Here is a 20,798-nt window from a genome sequence, read left to right as displayed (position 1 = left end):
CTATAGTCAGGGCAGTGAAAGGTTCTCTTCTCATGAGGTGATGTTCTGGGGTTGTGTGCTGTTCAAGGACATAATCTTTTGGATGATAAGTAATTTTTGGTATAATAGTTGCTTGAATACAAAAGTCATGGGTGTGATTGAAAATTTTTAAAGATAAACAAGGAGTAATTCCTATACTCTGGCAAACCCATCGAGTATTGGGAGCTGGGAGCAACCAATCTGCTTTTTGTTTTTGCTTGGGGTTTTTGACAGTGATATTACACAAATGTTCTCTATTAGGGGGAACAGTACCCACACACCTTCCCTGTCCGGTTACCTGAGAGAGCGTTACTCCTTGAGTACTTTCTTTAGTCTTTTTCCAAAGGCATTCTTTTGGATTAGTCCCATTTATTCTTCTTGCTTTAGCCGTTACCCCAATGGCTTCATAAAAAGGAGGTTGGATGTTATAGCAAAGCCAGCATTCTCTTGTTAAATCAGGGTTTGTTCTATTTAGAATGCCATAACTAGCTTGCATTATTTTCCACAGAGTACCATATTTAGAGGCTTCTTCAGGGGCATCAGCCTGAGGCACTGTTAATTCTCCTGATCTACTGCTATTTGTAGTGTTTGTCCTGCTCTGCCTTACTACCAGTACTGGGTTTAGTCCTACACGCCCCCCCCCATCTCTCGTGAATGGGGAGCGGGTTCCTTCTTTATTTGGATGATATTCCCCCTATCTCTCCCGGGTTCCCAATGTCTAACTCCCCAATTTTTACCTAATAGCCATTCTTGTTTCTCTGGTTGGGTGACATTGAGATAAACAAATGAGCAGTCCCCTATATAGGTCATTTCTCCTGAAGGACCCCTCCATGGCTTTGTGCATCCTGCTGGTCCAAAGTCTGCTTGCAAATATTTATCATGCCCTCCCCTGGGTGTCCAGTCAGAGGCGATTGTTTCACAGCCCCAATATCCACAAAAATATTCCCCAGGATAATTACAATATCCTTTACCGTGATTTGAGCTTGGGCACATGTAAAATCCCATTAGGTTCAGTACTTTTCCACAATGATCTATGTTGGTCAGATCACACAATCCTACTCTGAAACTGGGTGCTCCTACAGTAGTTACAGTTTGCAAAATCTCATTGTCATCCCATCGCCATAGTGACCATTTAAAGGGTTGGTGTGGTAGATTGTCTAAGGCATTAATCCCTCTTAAGTATAACATCAGCAAAAGAAAAGTAATCGGCTGGGTCACGTGGTGAGCATCATTGGGGGCATAGGAATGGGAGTATATCTGAGGATTGTTCCATTTCATGGACTGCAACCTGTCTCTCTGCCCAGGGTCCTTGCTCTTATTCCCATTCCTGAGGCAATTCCTCAAATATTGTTTTGTTGTCCCACTCTGGGGTTTCTTTCCTCCACAGCTTTTTACCCCTCTGCCTTTCCCATCGACTCGGTTGCCTCGAGCCACGGGGGGGTACCATCTTCTCGGCAGCAGGGATATTCTTCAGGAGGTCCCCGGGGGCGACTCTGTTGCCTCTTGACATAGGAATCCCAGTTCCGATACTTAACCAGGGGTGTATCACACCGGATTCCCTTTAGGCGTGTGCGGCAGGTGCAGTCAACAATTTCAGCTATGAACGGGATGGGTTCATTAGGGTGATAACAATAATATTTTGGTTCAATCCCTAATGCAAAAATCCTCCACCACTCTTCTGATTCTTCTATTAATCCCTCATATTTAACTTTATATTCTAGAATCCAATCAGTTATGTTCCGCTGCAGTACCCAACAGGGGCTGCAAATTCCTCTAGGGGGGGTTCCTCGCCTACAATGACTCCACCACCTGTCCCTGCAGATTTTACAAATATAACAAACAAAAGGATAACAATTGCACTCTGGGTCTCTACACCTTATCTTAACATCAGAGTTACAAATTAATCTTTCTTCCGTGTAGTGTGGTTCTGGTGCATATTCTACACGGTGTCCATTCATTGATGATCTCTCCTCTGGATCCGTAACTTCAGGTCTCCGGGATTGCTTGTCACCTGCCACTCAGGAGTCGGTTTGCTCACTGGCCCTTTAATTCTGCTAGCATGGGTCCATCCCTTCTCTGCTGTTCTGACTGCAGTATCTGTAGTAAGCAATACAAGGTAAGGGCCCTCCCATTGTGGGGCCAAGGTTGCTTCTTTCCAGGACTTTATCATTACTCAATCTCCTGGTTGCACCTGGTGCAGTTTCAAATCTAGTGGGGGTCTCTGAGCTAACCTTCCCTTTTTCCATAGATTTTCCCTATATTTCATTAGGCTGGTAATCTATACATTCATATTTTGATCCCTCAACTTTGGATGATCTTGTGGTTCCTCTATATTGTAGGGCATTCCATACAACATTTCAAATGGAGATATTCCCATATCCGATCTAGGTTGTGTCCGGATATTAGCAATGCTAATGGTAGGCATTTTACCCATGACAGTTTGGTCTCAATCACGAGTTTGGTCAATTGTTTTTTAATTTCCCCATTCATTCTTTCTACTCTTCCCGAACTTTGGGGGTGCCAGGGGGTGTGATAATCCCATTGTATTCCCATTATTGCCATGGTTTCCTTAATTATTTTGGATGTAAAGTGAGGGCCTCTGTCTGAGTCAATGGTTTCTGTGACCCCATATCTGGGAATAATCTGCTCTAATAGGGTCTTGATCACTGTTTGTGCCGTTGCCCTTGCCGTAGGGAATGCCTCTACATAATGGGTTAGGTGATCCACTATTACCAATAGATATTTATACTTCTCAGTCTTTGGTAACTCAGTAAAGTCTAGTTGGATGTTAGCAAATGGCCGGTATGCTGTAGGTCATCCCCCCATTAAGGTTTTTCTTAAATTGGCCCTATTTACCTTTAGGCAGGTAACGCACCCCCTCACTACCTGCTTTTCCAAGTCATCTGCCCCAATACACTTATGTTTGGTGGTGAATTGATCTGCCAATGCTTGTGCCCCCCAATGTGTTTTGCTATGTATTCTCCTCATAATATCCATAGCTATGGATTTAGGCAGTACAGTTCTATTATCCTCTGGAAGTTGCCATTCCCCTTCTGGGTCTTCTCTCAACCCCATTCTTTTCATCTTTTCTTTTTCCTGCATAGTAAAACTATATATCTTTTGCAAATTCCCTCTGCTAGTCTCACGCTCTTTTCTTTCAGCCTTCGGATCTTCCTGGGGGGTAGATTGTGACATCTGCAAAGCAACCCTTCTTGCTTCCTGATCTGCTGCATTATTTCCCCTGCTCTTAAAATCCAATCCCTTTTGATGCCCTTTCAGGTGAACAACAGCAATTTTCCTAGGTCCCCTCAAGGCCTTCAGCAGTTTCCTGATTAGATCCTGGTGAACCAGGTTTTTTCCCTGGGAGTTTATCAACCCCTGTTCTTCCCATATTTTCCCAAAAGTGTGTGTAATCCCATAGGCATATTTTGAGTCAGTATAGATGGTACCTGATTTATCCTTCAACAACTGCAATGCCCGCAGTACAGCATAAAGTTCACAGGCCTGCGCTGACCAAGATCCACTTAGAGGGCCTGATTCGAAAACTGCAAGTCCTTCTCCTCCAACTATTGCATAGCCAGAGACCCTTTTTCCATTAATTACTCGCGATGAGCCATCTACAAACAACCTATCCCCCTCTTCTAATGCTTCTTCATCCAAGTCTGGTCTTATTTTGGTTTGTTCTTCTATGGTAGATAAGCACTCATGGGCCGATCCATCCTCACTTGGCCTTCCATATAAGAATTGGGCCGGATTTTGTAAGGCTGTAACCTCCAGGGTTAATTTTGGGGAGTCTAATAGGATTCCCTCATACTTCAAGAGTCGGGCATCCGTTATCCACTTTTCTGCCTTTTGTTGCAAAATTCCCCGGATATTATGAGGGGATAATACTCTCAGTTCCCCGTTGAAAGTGATTTTATTAGCCTCCTCCACAAGCAGGGCGCAGGCTACTAGAGCTTGCAAACATGTAGGCCAACCCCTGCTTACAGGGTCTAACAGCTTAGATAAGTACCCAACAGGTTTCTTTTTCCCAGCCCATTCCTGGGTCAGTACTCCATAGGCCGTCCCACTATCTGTGTTTACAAATAGATAAAAGGGTCTCTTCAGATCGGGTAGGCTCAACACAGGGGCATTGACTAAATCATGCTGCAGAGCTTTCAGATGCTTGTCATCTTTCTCATCTCATTTCACTAGCCCTCCTTGGCTCAATTTCTCATATAAAAACTTAACCTTGGTGCTATAGTTCTCAATCCACTGTCGGCAATACCCCATGAGACCTAACAACTGCCTAATTTGCTTCTTGCTCTTTGGAGGCGGTATGGATAGTATCCCCTTTACTCTTTCAGGGTCTATTTTCTTCTCCCCCTTCCTTAGGTAATGCCCAAGATACTTTACTTTTTCTTCCACGAATTGTAGTTTTGCCTTAGATACTTTGAGCCCCTTAGCACTCAGGAAGTTGAGTAATCTAATGCTTTCTGCCCGTACTTTGTCCTCTTGCTTCCCCAGCAATCAGGAGGTCATCTACATATTGGATAAGGGTCACTCCTTCCCCAGTCTGATATTCTTGCAAAATCTGTTCTAAAGCTTGTCCAAACAAATTAGGAGATTCCGTAAACCCCTGGGGGAGCACGGTCCACCTTAGCTGCTGTCTCCTATGAGTGACTGGGTCTTCCCATTCAAATGCAAAGTAATCCCTACTCTTCTCATCTAGAGGACATGCCCAGAATGCATCTTTAAGGTCAATTACACTATAATATTGTTTTTCGGGACCAAGTCTGCTTAGCAGGGTGTAAGGGTTGGCTACCACCAGAAAATGAGCTACTGTCCTTTTGTTTATTTCTCTTAGGTCATGCACTAACCGGTATGATCCATCTGCCTTTTTTATTGGCAAAATGGGGGTATTAGAAGGAGACATGCAAGATTCTAAGAGTCCTTTGCTTAGTAGCCTCTCAATCTCGGGCTTCAACCCATTCTTTCCCTCTGGGGAGATGGGGTACTGTTTAACCCTTATCGGTGTCTCTGGATCTTTAATGATTACCTAGAAGGGGGGTATATTCAACCTTCCTACACTATCAGGAGTGTACCATACTTCTGAGTTAATTTTTTTCCTCATCCTCTACCCTCAAGGGACAGAGTTTTATTTTGATTTCCTCATTTACTACTTCTATATTAATACCCATTTCTATAATTAAGTCTCTCCCTAACAAATTATAATCTGCTTCTGGTACCAGCAGAAGGTTCCCTATTCCCATTTTGGACCTCGATTCCACCAGTACATTCTTAATAACAGGGACTTCAAAGGGCTCCCCCTTCGCCCCTACCACTTGAGCAGTTTCCTTTGATATCTTACATCCCTCCGGTAGTACCTGGACTGTCGATCGCTCAGCTCCAGTATCTACTAAAAACTCAAATTCCTGCTGCTGAGGACCTACTTTTAATTTTATCAAGGGCCCCTGATGTTTCCGTGTCCCCAGCAAATGAAGCCCCTGACTCCTTCAGTCCTCTTTGAAGACTCTCTCATCCCTCAGCCGCTTCCTGCAGTTTCTCCGAAAGTGTCCTTTATTTCCACAGTAGAAACATACGCCTCCATCCTTTTTCTCTACCCGGGGAACCCCTCCCCCATTTCTCTGGGCCACTTGACTTGTTTTGGGAGGGGCATCAATTCTCCTAGTTTCCCTTACTGCTGCCATCATTATTCTTACTTGTCTCTTGTGACTCTCTTCATCTCTTCTCACACATACCTTCTGTGCTTCCCTCAATAACTCATCCAGGTCTCTATCTTGCCAATTATCTAATTTTTCTAAATTCTTTCTGATATCTTCCCACAATTTAGCCACAAATTGTGTTTTTAGTAGTGCTTGCCCTAACGGTGTCTCAGGATCTAAGCCCGAGTACATCTGCAGGTTTTTTCTCAAGCGTTCTAGCCAATCCGTAGGTGTCTCCTCCTTTTTCTGTCTCTCATTAAATGCTTTGTTGATGTTCTGCCCCCTAGGCACCGCTTCCTGGATCCCCTGTACTATTATCCCCCTCAGATCCTGCATATTGATTCTGTGATCCTGCTGCTGATGATTCCAATTGGGATCCTGCAAAGGCCACTTGGTGTCTGCTAAAGGTCCTTGTGCATGTTGTGAATCCCATATCCACATCCCCGCTCGTCTAATCATATTTCTTTCCTCGGCCGTGAAGAGAATATTCAATATGGCTTGCAACTCGCCCCAAGTATAAATACTGGGTCCCAAAAATTGGTCCAGTCTCTCGGCCACCCCCAAAGGATCTTCCAGGAGGCTCCCCATCTCCCTCTTAAATTCCCGAACATCCCCAGAACTCAAAGGTACTGAAACAAACCCTATCGCTGGGTGAGGTCCCTGGTCCGCCCCCACAGGCATTTCTCTTAGGGGATATAGGTTATGCTGTCTAGCCCGACCTCGGGTTATGGGTCCCTGCACTTCCTCGGGGGGCTCGGGATTACTTCCTGCTTCCTGAGGCTCCATTGGAGGTGCATCCGGAATCTGGGGGTTCTGAGGGGGTATGTAAGGAGGTGGGATTAGTAAGGCTTCTTCCTCTTTACTCCTGTCTTTCTTTCGTCCTCCCTCTTTGAGGGGAAACAGGAGCACTTCACCCCCAGGTCTTGTAACCCATACATTAGCATATTCACTTTCTTCCTGACTAAAAGGAATTTTAGTGTTTACCCACAAGTTGAGTTTTTGCCTCACCCAATCTTCTGATGATCCAAAAATAGGCCAAAAAATATTCCGGGAAATCTTCTTTCCACCCCATACTACCACACAATAATGGATTATTTTAGCTTTATCTTTACCCCCTGTGTTAGGGTAATGTTTCCAATTGTCTAATATGACACCCAGTGGGCTATCTCTAGGCACCGGGGGGAGTTTTATGGGAGTAGAGGGCCTGCTCTTCCCCTGTCCCATCTTCTGGAGTGCCCTCACACAAGTGTGGTGCAGAAATCACTCGCTTCCCCTTGTTCGTGGCTCACGCCCTCTCGGACAATGAGAACCGCACTACTGAGGGTCCACACTCACTTGGAAAATCCGAGCTGCCGGTTCTCCTCTCACACACACACACACTCGCAGCACTCCAGGATACCCGACCCAGACCGAACGGATTCTTCCACACAGATACTCACGCGTCTTGCGTCTTCGTCCGGACCTTTGTGCACAAAGTTTATAGGGTCTGCCGGCTTCCTTTGCCTAATGCTTTGAATTTAGATTCGTCGGTCCAACCGAGACAGGAATCGGGTCTACCAGGGCCACCGACTGATCGGCGGGGCGCCCCCCAGGCAGAACCAAAAGTCCTATCTTGCAGGTGGATCCGAGTCACGGCACCAAATTGTAATAGACTATGAACACGAAGAAAAGTTCCAATAGGAATTTATTACATTGCAGCAGGCAAAGCAAAGGCAAATACAGCGCTGGACGGCAGGGGAGTCTCGCTCCACCAACTGCCGTGAATTGGCAGGTTTTCCAGTCTTGCTTTTATCTTGCTTCTTTCCTCCGATGATGTATGTGTGACGTGTTGCTGGGAGGGTCTCTTTCTGTCCCTCGGTGGTCGCAGAGATGAAGGCTGTAGTTGTCCTCTTCCTTATATGGTAACTAAGCTGGAATTCCTGAAACTTAAAGCTGATTAAGCAAGTAGAGAGAGAGAAAAGAAATTGGGCAAGGGTATGTTTGCCTATAAGCTTAGATAGTAACATAGTAACTTCCTGTTATCTTGAGTTATTTGATCTCCAGTGAACAAAAAATAGTTAATGTTTATCCCACCTGTGCCCAGGAATTGGGGGTTCAGGGGCGTTCCCTTCACGGTAATGGGGGTTCAGGGGGGTTCCTTCTCGGAAATCGGGGTTCAGGGGAATCTCGGTGCCAGAAAATTGCGCCGCAGGGATTGGGAGTTTGGGAAGGGGGTCCCCGTTCACAGGTATGTGGGTTCAGGGGGGTCCCGGTGCCTGGGAAATGGGGTTCGGAGGGGGGTCCCTTCCTGGATTCTGGGGTTCAAGGGGTCCCGGCGCCTGAAAATGGGATTCAGGGGGGTCCCGGGGCCCAGAAATGGGGGTTCAGGGAGGTCCCAGTGCCGGATACCGGGATGCAGCGAGTCCTGGTGCCAAGGAAATGGGGTTCAGGGGGGTCCCGGGGCCCAGAAATGGGGGTTCAGGGAGGTTCCAGTGCCGGATACCGGGATGCAGCGAGTCCTGGTGCCAAGGAAATGGGGTTCAGGGGGGTCCCTTCCTGGATTCTGGGGTTCAAGAGGTCCCGGCGCCTGAAAATGGGAGTTCAGGGGGGGTCCCGGTGCCCAGAAATGGGGGTCCAGGAGGGTTTCCGTGCCCAGCAATGGGGGTTCGGGGGGTTCCAGGCTCCAGATAAAGGCGTGCAGGGGTGTTCTGGGCTGGGGAAGGGGGTACAGGGGGGTCCTGGTGCCCCAAAATGAACGTTCATGGGGGTCTCTGTGCCCAGGATTTCTGAATTCGCCAAGAAGTGGAAGTGCGGTGGGGTCCCCGTGCCCAGGATTTGTGGTTCAGGGGGGTCCCGGTGCCGAGGGCAGTCATCGCTCCCCGGGCGGGTCCCGGTGCCGCAGCTTGGGAGACGCGAAAGTGACCGGGGGAGCGCAGCGAGGGGACAGAGGAAATCCTGGGAATTCCTCAGGACCCCCCATAGGACGCACAGGGCGTGGAGAACTGGGGGGATGCAGAGATTGAGGGGTCTGGGGGCGTCCAAGGGTCAGGAAGCAAAACTGGGAGAGCAGGGAAGGGTCCAAGGTCCAAGGAAGGGACTGGGAGAGGCAGGATGGGGGATCCAGGGGGTCCCTGTGCCCACAAAAAGGGGGTCCGGGTGTTCCCAGTGTTGTGGGCAGTGGGGTCTGGGAGGTGGGAAAGGCAGGAATGGGGGTCCAGGGGGTCCCTGGGTCACGGGAAAGGGGGGGTCTGGGGCTGGGAGAGGCGGGCGGATCCTGAGGACACAGTTTGGGAGACGTGAATGCGAGACGGGAGGAAAGGGGAATTCCAGGGAATTCATCTGGAGAGCGCTGGATCTCCGCTGAGACCCCCCGAGACCCCCTGGAACCCCTTCCGGGAAGAGTCAGGAATGGAGAACGGGCGGATGCAGAGATTTGGGAGATCTGGGGGGTCCAAAAGCCGAGGAAAAGGGCGGGTCTGGGGTGTGGGAAAAGCGGGATGCCCAAAAAGGGGCTGCAGGGAGGGTCCCGGTCCCGGATAAGGGGGTGCAGGGGGGTGCCGGTGCTGGAGAAGGGAGTACAGGGGAGTCCCCGTGCCCAAAAATGGGCGTTCAGGGTGTTCCGGTGCCGGGGAATGCGCGTTAACAGGGAGCTTCCTTCCTGGAATTTGGGGTCCAAGGGGATCCTGGTGCCCAGAAATGGGGGCTCAGGGGGGGTCCCGGTGCCAGGTGAGGGGGTTCAGGGGGGTCTCGGTGCTGGGGAAGGGAATGAAGGGGAGACACAGGACCCAAATTGGGAGTTCAGAGGGGTCTCGGTGCCCGGGCATGGAAGTTCGGGGTGGGTCCCAGGCCCACAACTGGGGGTTCAGGGGGGTCCCGGTGCCTGCAAATGGAAGTTCGGGAGGGGTCCCGGTGCCCAGGAATTGTGGTTCAGAGGGTGCCGGTGCCTGGGAATGGGGGCAGCCGGTGCCAGATGAGGGGGTTCTTCAGGGGGGTCCCGGTGCCCGGGAATTGCGGTTCAGGGATGTCCCTGTTTCGAGGGGTCCCACTCACCTTTGGTCACGCCCCCCGAGTCCCCCAGGAGCCCCAGGAGCACCCCCGATGGCAGCTGCGGTGCAGAAAGTGAAAGTGCCCGAGGGAGCAGGGCGGGAGGGGAAAAGCGGAATTCCAGGGAGCTCCAGGATCCCCTCCTGGAACCCCAACCGATCCCTCAGGGATCCATTTGGGACCCTCCACGGCCCCACACTGCGGGACCCCCGGGCCGGGCTGTGCTGAACTCCCGGGTCCTGGTCCGGCCCAAAGCGGGGGAAGCCCCGCCATCCACGGAACCAATTTTTTTTTTCTCTCCTCCTTTCTTTCGGGCGATCCTAAATCCCAGAGCAGCTGGAGAGCCCAGTGCCCTGTTCGGGTTTCCCAAGAAAGGGAGGCCTGGGGGTGAGGTGCCCCGGGCTGGCTGGGAATGGGGGTCCAGGGGTGCCCGGGGTGATGGAAACAGGGGATCCAGGGGCTGGGAGAGGAGGATCCCCGGGAAAAGGGGGTGAAGGGGGTGTCGGTGCAGGATAAGGGGGTGCAGGGGGGTCCCAGTGCCTAGGAATGGGGCAGGGGGGCAGGATCTGGGAAACAGTGCTGGGACAGGCTGGGACGGACTGGGACAGGCTGGGACACTAAGATACACCAGGACTGGGAGAAGAACCCACTGGGAGCAGAACTGGGGCACCAGGGATCATACTGGGATATACTGGGGCCACACCGAGGGCTACTGGGAGCATGCTGGGAGAGACTGGGCATGGTTTGGATCATACTGGGTGTGGGAGATTAGGGACAGGCAGTCGGAAGATGTCGCGTTGTATGGGCAGACAGAACCCCTCCCTCAACACTTAGTTGGTTAGTGACAGATGTGATGTAGCAAACAGAAGTTTTATAACTCCATGTAATCAGTTAATAAATGCCATTTGCTGTCCACCACACTGGTGTCTGTGAGCTGATGGCCCGAGCAGCCTGGGTGAGGCTGCCGTGTCGTTCCTGAACCAGGTCGCAACGCCTCAGCGGAGGCAGCAAGTGGTGCCGAAGCCCCGGGAGTTGCCCAGGAGAACGGGAGTCGCCTGGACGGGTGAACGACGGCCGAGCGTCAGGGCCAGCTCGGCGGGAGGGACGCCTCCGGACCTGCGCAGAGGATGGAAGCCCTCGTGAAGGTCATTTCTCAGATTCATAAGCAGTGGCGGATTGATTGTAAAGCAAAAGATTTTACCCTCGCAGTGACGAGGCTTTTGCAACTTAATGTTATTGACAGACCGGTGGATGTCCTCCACCCAGATATTTGGGATCAATGTACTAAGGCTCTTGCCGAAGACACAATGTCTTCCGGCTCAGGGAAAAATCTTAAGGCATGGGGAAGGGTTGTGGAAGCGTTGCAGAAGGCTTTGCAGGAACAGGAGATGTGGGAAGCTGCCTGAAATTGTTTAAATGTTTCCCTCCAATTGGGTATCGCAGCAGCGACGCAAACCTTCTCGGAGGGAACTGTTGTTGAGAATTTTCAGAGTGTAAAAGAGTGTAGTCTGAAGGTTAGTGATAATGTTCAGAGTGTTGATGGGGTTGGTTCTGCCGAGTGCAGAGGCTCGGAGGAGCAAGGGCTCGTTTCAAAGCCTCCAAGCTCAGGGTCATTCGCTGAGGGAAAAAAGCAGGTGCAGTCATTTTATAACGGTCTAGCTGAAGAAGCCAGAAATGCTGGAAAAGCGGGGGAGGGACCTCCACCTTATGCACCACAAGGTGGTGATGAATCTGTGGGGGGAAGCGGGAATGCAGTTGTAACAAATAAGGAATGTGTGCGAGATAGCTGTACTACAGAAAACAAAGAAGGTCTTTTAGATTGTGGGCTTGTTGCCAATGAAAACAAAGCGAGTTTGTTTACTAACGCGAGCGCGCGGGAGCAGAAAAAGGGGGGAGAACTCAAAGGGGGAATTGAAGATGATCTTTACCAAAAAGCGCGTTTTTCTAAGGCGAGGAGCTCCCACAGCAGGAGGCGAGGGGAGCGCAGGGGCAGGGGGCGGCCCAGCCCTGAGGGAAAGGGGCGGGGCCCAGGGGGAAGGAGTGGCCCAGCCCTGAGGGAAAGGGGCGGGGTCGGAGCCCGACCAAAAACCTCCGGAGCCCGGAAGCAGCCAGTCAGTCGACTTCCGGCTCTGAATCGGATTTCAGTGCAGAGGACTGGGACAGCCGGTCCTCTGCAGCCGACTCCGACTCCGACAAAGAGGAAGTAACAGTATATAGAATCAGTAACAACAATGTTTCTACTTGGGCTGAGGGGAAGTCAGAAAAAGAACGAACTCCCTTTACAGACTGGAGGAAGATACAGACGGCATGTGCCGATTGGAATCCATCGGCCAGACTGGCTTTTCCAGTCCGATTAGGGGGGGCAGGCGGAAACCAGAGAACGCACTCACCGGTAAATCCTAAAGATGTACAAGCAATTGTTAAAGCAATCACTGATAAAGGGATCAATTCAGCAATGGTTTCTACACTTATTGATAGTGTTTTTGGAGGAGATGACATGTTCCCATTTGATATAAAGCAAACCTGCAGACTGATTTTTGATGGGGCAGCGATGATAGTTTTTAAACAAGAGTGGGAGAAGAATTGTGCAAAGCAACTAGCTCTGGTCACTGGTGCAGATCATCTGCTACATGGCTCCAGCCTGCAGCAGCTCATGGGCACAGACCCAACCATGATCACCCCCCAGGCACAAGCCAAGGGCCTACGAGCCCATGAGGTCATGACAACTACCCGTGCTGCCAGGGAAGCCATCCACTCTGCTTCCATGGTCATTGCTAAACCATCACCATGGTCCACAATAAAGCAAAATGAAAGTTTTACACAATTCGTGGACCGGCTCCAGGCAGCACTTTGCCTTCGGAGGCAAAGGGTCCTGTGTTAGCAGAGTGCCTGCGCCAACAATGCAATTCAGCCACCAAGGACATTTTACGGTCTTTACCACTCGGGTCCAGCATTGCAGACATGATCAGGCATGTTGCAAAAGAGGAACATTTTGCCCCAATCCAGGCAGCCGTCCATACCGCAATAACTAGTGTAATGGCATGCTTTAAATGTGGCAGGGCAGGCCACATTGCAATGGACTGCCCCCAGTTAGGGCACCCTTCAACACTGGTCCCCCCACACCAGTCACGACCCAGGGGGCCATGCTGGGCATGTGGAAAGAAGGGGCATTTTGCCAAAGAATGTAAGTCTAAGAACCAGGGAAACGGGAGGGGGAGAGGGCAACAGGGCCGCACGCAGCCCTCTCCCACTTGGGATGTGAGGTGGCCCAGTTATGCAAACGCCAAATGGGGCGAGGCACTCCCGAACCCTTTTCCCCTGCAAGAAGCTACCAACTTTATGGCACAACCAGCGACCCAGCCGTATCTGTCTTTGTCCCAGGAACAGCAAGGACCACCCCCTGGGGACCAGACCCCTGGGTGGCCTTGGCAGTGAAGTGTGACAGCCCACCAGTAATATGGGGGATCTGCACTCGCTGTGATGTTTTAGATGTCATTGCCATCAGTGTCCCCTTTCTGATTGATACTGGATCAGACATTACTGTTGTTTCTGAGACAAATTGGCCCCCACACTGGAAATTACAAGACGCACCCACGGTAGGTGGGGTTGAGGGACTGAGCCGAGCTGGCAAGAGTGCCCAATTAATAGCAATTACACTTCACACTGACAAAGGACCAGAAAAAACCATCACCCTCTTCCCATATGTCATGTCAGGAGTCCCACACTTGCTAGGAAGAGACATGTTAGCCCTTTTAAAAGCCAGGGTGACAAATTTACCATAAGGGCCACTGCAGCATACCCACTCCCACCGATCAAGCTGACGTGGAAGTCGTCTGACCCAGTGTGGGTTGAGCAGTGGCCCCTGTCAAAGCCTCGAATAGATACTCTTCTTAAGCTAGTTGATTGTGAATTGCAGAAAGGTCATGTAGAGCCTTCTACTAGCCCATGGAACACCCCAGTTTTTGTGATACCCAAACGGAGCAGCGAGGGGTTTCGCCTTCTCCATGACCCGCGTGAGGTAAATAAGAAAATTCAACCAATGGGCCCCGTGCAAACCTCGCTGCCCATTAACTCAATGATACCAAAAGGGCGGCCTTGTGCAGTGCTTGACATTAAAGACTGTTTCTTTTCCATACCCCTGCATGATGAAGTCAAAGAGCGGTTTGCCTTTTCCATCGTCTTCCCGAACAGCCAGCGCCCTAACCTGAGATTCCAGTGGAGAGTACTGCCCCAAGGAATGGTCAACTCACCCACCATCTGTCAGATCACAGTGGACCGAGCACTGGAGCCAGTTCGACGCAGCGACCTGACTGTGACCATTGTCCAACACATAGATGACATCCTGATTGCCGTACCATCAGCGAGCCAGGTAGACCAAGCAGTGTTAACAGTCTCAGAGACCTTAAAAACAAATGGTTTTGAAATTGCAAGTGCAAAAATAAAAAAGGGACCATGTGTAACCTTTTTAGGAGTGGGGATTTCAAGCTCCTACATAACCCAGATAAAAATCCTCTGAGACATCAAGACGCTCCATGACATGCAGCAGTTAGTAGGATCCCTACAGTGGCTCCGCAACATTGTCCTGATTCCTCCCGAGGTCATGGACCCCCTGAATGACCTTTTAAAAGGGAAAAGCTCATGGGAGCAGAAAACTCTGACACCAGAAGCAACACGCTCGCTTGATTTTATCGAGTAACAAATGTCAGTGAGCACACTCACCAGATGGGATGCAGGTGCACCAATTGATTTATATGTCCACTTTACGAAGAAAGGAGGAGTAGGAGCGCTGGCCCAAGGGCCACCCGACAAAGCTCAACCAATACTGTGGGTGGTCTTGGGAAAACCATTACGTGCTTTTTCCCCAGGAGTTGAGTGTCTTGGCAACCTCATCATGAAAGGCAGGAGACTTGCCCTGAAACACTTGGGCACTGAACCCACCAAAATATATTTGCCCTTCCGCAAGCAGCTTTCTGCACAATCGACAACAATATCAGAGCATCTGGCCATGGCTCTTGCTGGTTTTGGAGGAGAGATTTGCTATGCAGCAAAACCCCCTTTGACTCAGCTGCTTGCGATCGTCGACATTGATCTCCCGCTGAAGATCGTCGATCGACCGCAGCCAGGACAGACGATCTTCACAGACGCTTCTTCGCTAACCTCAACTGCAGCAGCAGTGTGGCAGTCAGGAGAACAGTGGCAGTGCATCAAAACAACTGACCCCACGCTCTCAGTTCAACAACTCGAAGCAGCCGCTGTTGTACTGGTGTGTGGACTGTTCCCTGAAGAGCACCTCAACATCGTAACTGACCCTATATTCATGGCCAAGCTCTGTCTGCCAATGTCAGGGCCTGGCGTGGCAGTGTCCACAGTGGCTATGATGCTTGAAAAAGCGCTATTTTCGCGAAAAGGCACCATATCTGTCATCCACGTTAATAGCCACAATCCAGTTAAAGGGTTCTTCCAGATCGGCAATGACAAAGCAGACGCCGCTGCAAAGGGACTGTGGACACTGAGAGATGCCCATCAGCTACACGAGTCTCTTCACATTGGAGCCAAAGCACTAGCGAAAAAATGTGGGGTTTCAACCGCCGACGCGAAACACGTTGTAGCCACATGCCCCCACTGCCAAAAATCACCACTGTGGTCCAGTGGAGTTAACCCCAAAGGCCTCAAAGCCTCAGAAATATGACAAACAGACTTCACCCTGTGTCAATTGCTAAAACCCCGAGCATGGCTTGCAGTGACTGTAGATACATATAGTGGAGTGATTGTAGCCACACAACACCTAAAAACTGACTCCAAAGCAACCATTCAGCATTGGCTGACAGCCATGGCATGGCTTGGCATTCCAAAGCAAATTAAAACAGACAATGGCCCAAATTTTGTCTCAAAATCAAGTCAGGCATTTGTTGCTAAATGGGCAATCACTTTAGTACATGGCATTCCGTACAATAGCACTGGGCAGGCCATCGTTGAGCGAGCAAATCAAACCCTGAAAGCAAAAATAGAAGTACTAGCAAAACCAGAAGGTTTTACTAGTTCCATTCCCTCAGGAGACCAGGCACGTATACTAGCAACCGCTCTCCTAGCACTGAATCAGTTCCCCAGGGGAGATGAGACAAACAGCCCAGCCCAGAAACACTGGGCCACCCGAGCACTAGAAGAAGGCCCGCACGTTGTAGTTAAAAATGAACTAGGAGAATGGGAACAGGGCTGGAGACTAGCGAGGGTACGCTGCTGTTAGAAAAGACGGTAGAGTAAAATGGTGTCCACTTAAGTCAATCAAACCAGACCTTCAGAATAGAACTAATGAAAATCGTGAGGTCTCATTTGCAGGATTGGATCATTGGATGCCCCCGTGACGCGTACACTCCAGTACCAGAAGAGAGTGATGAACCGCCGAGCAACCCAACAGCACCCAAAAATCCTGCACCGGTGAGATCCAAGCAACCATGGTGTCTTTGTGTAATTTTATTTTTGGGACTTGTGGGCAGAGGGCAAGCAAACGTGGTGTATTACCCTCACCAACCATTCAGATGGGTCCTGCGCCATCTCTCGAGTGATGAGGCAATCAAAGAAATCATTACAGTAGACAGCCCGTCCTTTGAGTTTAAGCTAACAGACATATTTCCCCCACAGCTAGGATTCCCTAAAACTGGGGATTCTTCACTGTACCAAACCTATTTTTGCCCTGCCTCCAACCCAGGTAAAAGCTACTGTAGCCATCCAAAGTACGGGTACTGTGGGTATTGGGGATGCGAAACTATCGTGACAAGTGATAGATGGCAAGTGGTGGCAGGAACTGACAAGCTCCTGCAAGTCAGGTACGCTCCCCACGGCTGTCGCGAACCAAAATTCAGGATGGACGGAGTGATATACACACCCGAAACGGAAGAAAACACACCTGTAAAAACTATGCAATGACAATTTTGCAGCCGACCCATGCGAGTTGGGCCACAGGAAAAGTATGGTCAGTGTTTGTTCGTGCCCTTCGCAACTTCTGGGTGAATGTGCAAATTATTAGACTCCCACCTTCAGTGCCCCAGTCATTCAAACCCTATCAGAATCTTGCAGCATGCAGACACAAGAGGGAGGCCACACCTGGCACCTCCTCCTCATCTAGTCCTTTAGCAATTTACCAAAAATCTAAGTCAGCTCCTTACAATATATTTCTTAATGTGTTAAATGCTACCTTTTTGTCATTGAACCAATCCAACCCAAACTTTACAAAATCATGCTGGTTATGTTATAATGCAGAACCTCCTTTTTATGAAGGGGTCGCCCTTGATGCTCCTTTCGAATATTCTGCAGCAAACAATCCACACAACTGTAGGTGGGACACCCCCCGGAGGGAAATCACCCTGAGTCAAGTCACAGGCCAAGGCAAGTGCTTTGGCAATGTAACCTTAGCAAAGCAGATGGGAAATATCTGTACTGAGTTCATCCAACCTAGTCGAAAAACTGACAAGTGAGCAGTTCCATTCCTATCAGGAATATGGGTCTGTCAACAAATCGAAATAACCCCCTGCGTGTACCTTAGTAAATTCAATAACCTTGCTGACTTTTGTGTCCAAGTTCTGATTGTTCCTAGAGTCCTGTATCACCAAGAAGAAGAAATGTATCGCTCATTAGAAGAAACCGTCCAGCTCCACAAAAGAGAAGTAATGACAGGCATAACCATTGCAATGCTCCTTGGCCTAGGAGCTGCTGGTACAGCCACAGGTGTTTCAGCTCTCGTGACCCAACATCAAAGACTTTCTCAGCTGCAAATGACAATCAATGAGGACTTACTGAGAACTGAAAAATCCATCTCCTCCCTCGAGAAATCTATCTCCTCGCTTTCAGAAGTCGTCCTGCAAAACAGGCGAGGACTGGACCTCTTGTTCATGCAGCAAGGAGGCCTGTGTGCTGCCTTGAGAGAAGAATGCTGTTTTTATGCAGACCATACCGGAGTCGTGCGAGACTCAGTGGCCGAGCTGAGAGAAAGACTGGCCCGGAGAAAGAGAGAGAGAGAGGCCCAACGAGGATGGTTCGAGTCATGGTTCAATCAGTCCCCATGGCTGGCCACCCTTGTTTCCGCCCTAATAGGCCTTCTCACCATGGTACTCTTGGTATTGATTTTTGGGCCTTGCATTTTGAACAAGTTAGTGTCGTTTGTTAGAAGCCGTTTAGAGAAAGTCGACATGCTATTTGTCAAACGCCTGCAGTTACCGTAAAGTGCGCTTGCTATTAACATTTTATACCAATTTTGTATCCTATTATACTAACTTTAACAGCTTTTGCATTTTGATGACATTTATACTTTTATAACATTTATACTTTTATACATTTTTTACTTTATCATGGGAGGGGGGGAAATGTGGGAGATTAGGGACAGGCGGTCGGAAGATGTCGTGTTGTATGGGCAGACAGAACCCCTCCCTCAACACTTAGTTGGTTAGTGTCCTTGATAAAGTAAGCAACACATAGTTTGTAACGTAAGCAGACAGATGTGATGTAGCAAACAGAAGTTTTAAAACTCCATGTCATCAGTTAATAAAGCGCCATTTGCCATCCACCGCATTGGTGTCTGTGAGCTGATGGACCGAGCAGCCTGGGTGAGGCTGCCGTGTCGTTCCTGGAACCAGGTCGCAACGCCTCAGCGGAGGCAGCAACTGGGACTAACTGGAATCATACTGGGAGCGACCAGATCTGTAGTAGGAGTGAATAGGAGGAACTGGAATAATGCAGGGGGTAACTGGGATCATACTGGGAGCAGCTGGGCCCATGCTGGGGCCATACTGGGACTGACAGGATCACACTTGGGGTGACTGGAATAATACTGGGAGGATCTGGGAGTGACTGCGATCATACTGGGAGTGATTGGGACCAAACCAGACTCATAGTGGGGCTGTCTGGAGGTTACTGGGATCATACTGGGGGTGACTGGACTTGCACTGGAACCAACTGGGACCACAGTGAGTACAAATGGCACCATAGAAGGTGTGACTGGGCTCATACTGGAACTGACTGGAGCCACACTGGACTCTTACTGGGAGTGACTGAAAGGGAAAGAAGCCGTAGAAGGCATGCCTGGGAGCCACTGGGACCGCATTGGGGGCAACTGGGATATAACTGGGAGCGATTTGGAACATCCAGGGGGTGACCGGGAAGCAGCGCTGAGGCAGCGGCAGAGCTCGGAGGCGGCCCCAGTGCAAGTGGCGAGACATTAATTTTAAAGAATTAAGGATTTTTAAGGAAGTTAATAGTTGCTGAATTAGCTGAAGTAGATAGGTAAGCTTTGTTCACAGTTAACAGAGGCCAGATCTTAGATAAGCTATCCCGGATTTAGTAACTCACTGCTTGTCAGCTTTATGTTTATGTAGCTGTGCTTGTAACAAAAACCAAAATGCGGTAAATAAGATATAAGATAACTGCAGACTTCCGGCTTAAAGAACCCATTGAACACAGGAAACTATAAGTTTTACCAAGGGTTCATTTGTCACGAATGCATTGAAAAGGTAAAACGGTCAGGACGAGGAAGACTCATCTTACTTCCTCATTTTGGGTGACCCCTCCCCAAAAGAGACCCCCCACTCATTTTAGGAAACAAATTACACATGCCTAATAGCCTTTTTGTCAATTAGCATACGAAGCGAGGAATGGGAGGCGACAAGGGTATGAATATGTATTTGTATTTTGGGTATTCAACACTTTTGTAAACAAAAGGCTTTGTAATTACCTGTGAATTTCGCAGTGCGAATTAGGGAAATATCCCGCGTGCTGCCCGGCCGTAATAAACATACACTTTCTAACTTGAAACTGTTAGAGAGTTTCTGTCCGTCACAGTTGGGTATCGATACTAGATCAATACCCATATTTCTTTAATAAGTCAGTGGGATCCGAGCTGGGTTCTGCCAGGGCTCGGGGCTGGCTGCGGGCCGAGGGGCCGTCCGGGGGCTCTGGTGGGTTCCTTGTGCCGTGTCCGCCCTGCCCTGAGGGCTCTGCGGGAGCGGCTGCCCGTGGTCTCCTTGCCGCTGGGGCCTCGGCAGGGGCCGGTGCCGGAGCAGCGCTGCCTCATCCCGCTTTCCTGTGGGTAGCACGGAGGTGGCTGCCCTGTCCCCGGGACTGGGCGGGAAAATTCGCGTCTCCAGATGTTTGTGTCCACAAAGGAGACAGAGGAGTCCTGTAAAAGTGCCTTTATTCCTGAACAAAGGGAGAGGCCATGCGGCATTTGCCATGGGGTCTCTTTGATCATTGTAGTACGCAGCCTCCTTTTTATCCTAATTTTGCCTTCTGCGTCTCCCTCTCCCTTTGCCCAGTGGCGAAGGTACTTGGAAAGTTGAGGCTTCCCGATCCGCCTGCTGCGTGTCCTCGTTAATATGCATTCCCCCCTTTTGTATTACATCCGATATTCATAGCTCTCTTCAGTCTTTGCTCTTCTCGATGTTCAGGAATTTAGCAGCGGAATTTAGCTGCTTGGCTGAGCAGCGGTCCGTGTCAATGAGTAACATTTTCTGAAACTGATGGTTTCTCCAGTTACTTCCTTATTTCCAAGTCTCTGACCCTCTCTCCAAGCAGATTCACTGTTTGACTCTTGTTTTTTCTTCCTGGGTCCTGTTTGGATTTGGGATTATTCTCAGTGACCTCCTTCCCTGTCCTTTTGGAGCCGTTTGTGGCTCAGGAGGCCTGGCTGCCACCTGCATCCCCTTGCTCCCCTGCTGAATGAGCTGCACTCAGCAAGGTGTCCGTGCATGGTCAAAAGATGAGAGTTGCTGTAGCACAGAAGAGGAGAAAGAGCAATCGTTTAACCCATGGTGTGCCAGGGAGCCACGAACCCGTGTCCCATTCCCATCCTTTCCACGTTTGGACCAATACATGAGCTGCTTTCTTATTTCCTTTGTTGCTTGTTTCACCACTTTTTGGTTGTCGTATAGTTGCCACCAGGATCTCGAGTCATTTAATTTTCCACACTGTGCTCCTCCTTCTGCTAATAGGTAATCTGATCCCATCCCATGGTGAAATGTCGTCTTGTTCATTTGAGTGGATTGATCGGCCAGACTCAGGAGCTGG

Source organism: Hirundo rustica, chromosome 31 (assembly GCF_015227805.2).
Source record: "Hirundo rustica isolate bHirRus1 chromosome 31, bHirRus1.pri.v3, whole genome shotgun sequence".
Classification (NCBI taxonomy): domain Eukaryota; kingdom Metazoa; phylum Chordata; class Aves; order Passeriformes; family Hirundinidae; genus Hirundo; species Hirundo rustica.
This window is presented reverse-complemented; position numbering follows the sequence as displayed.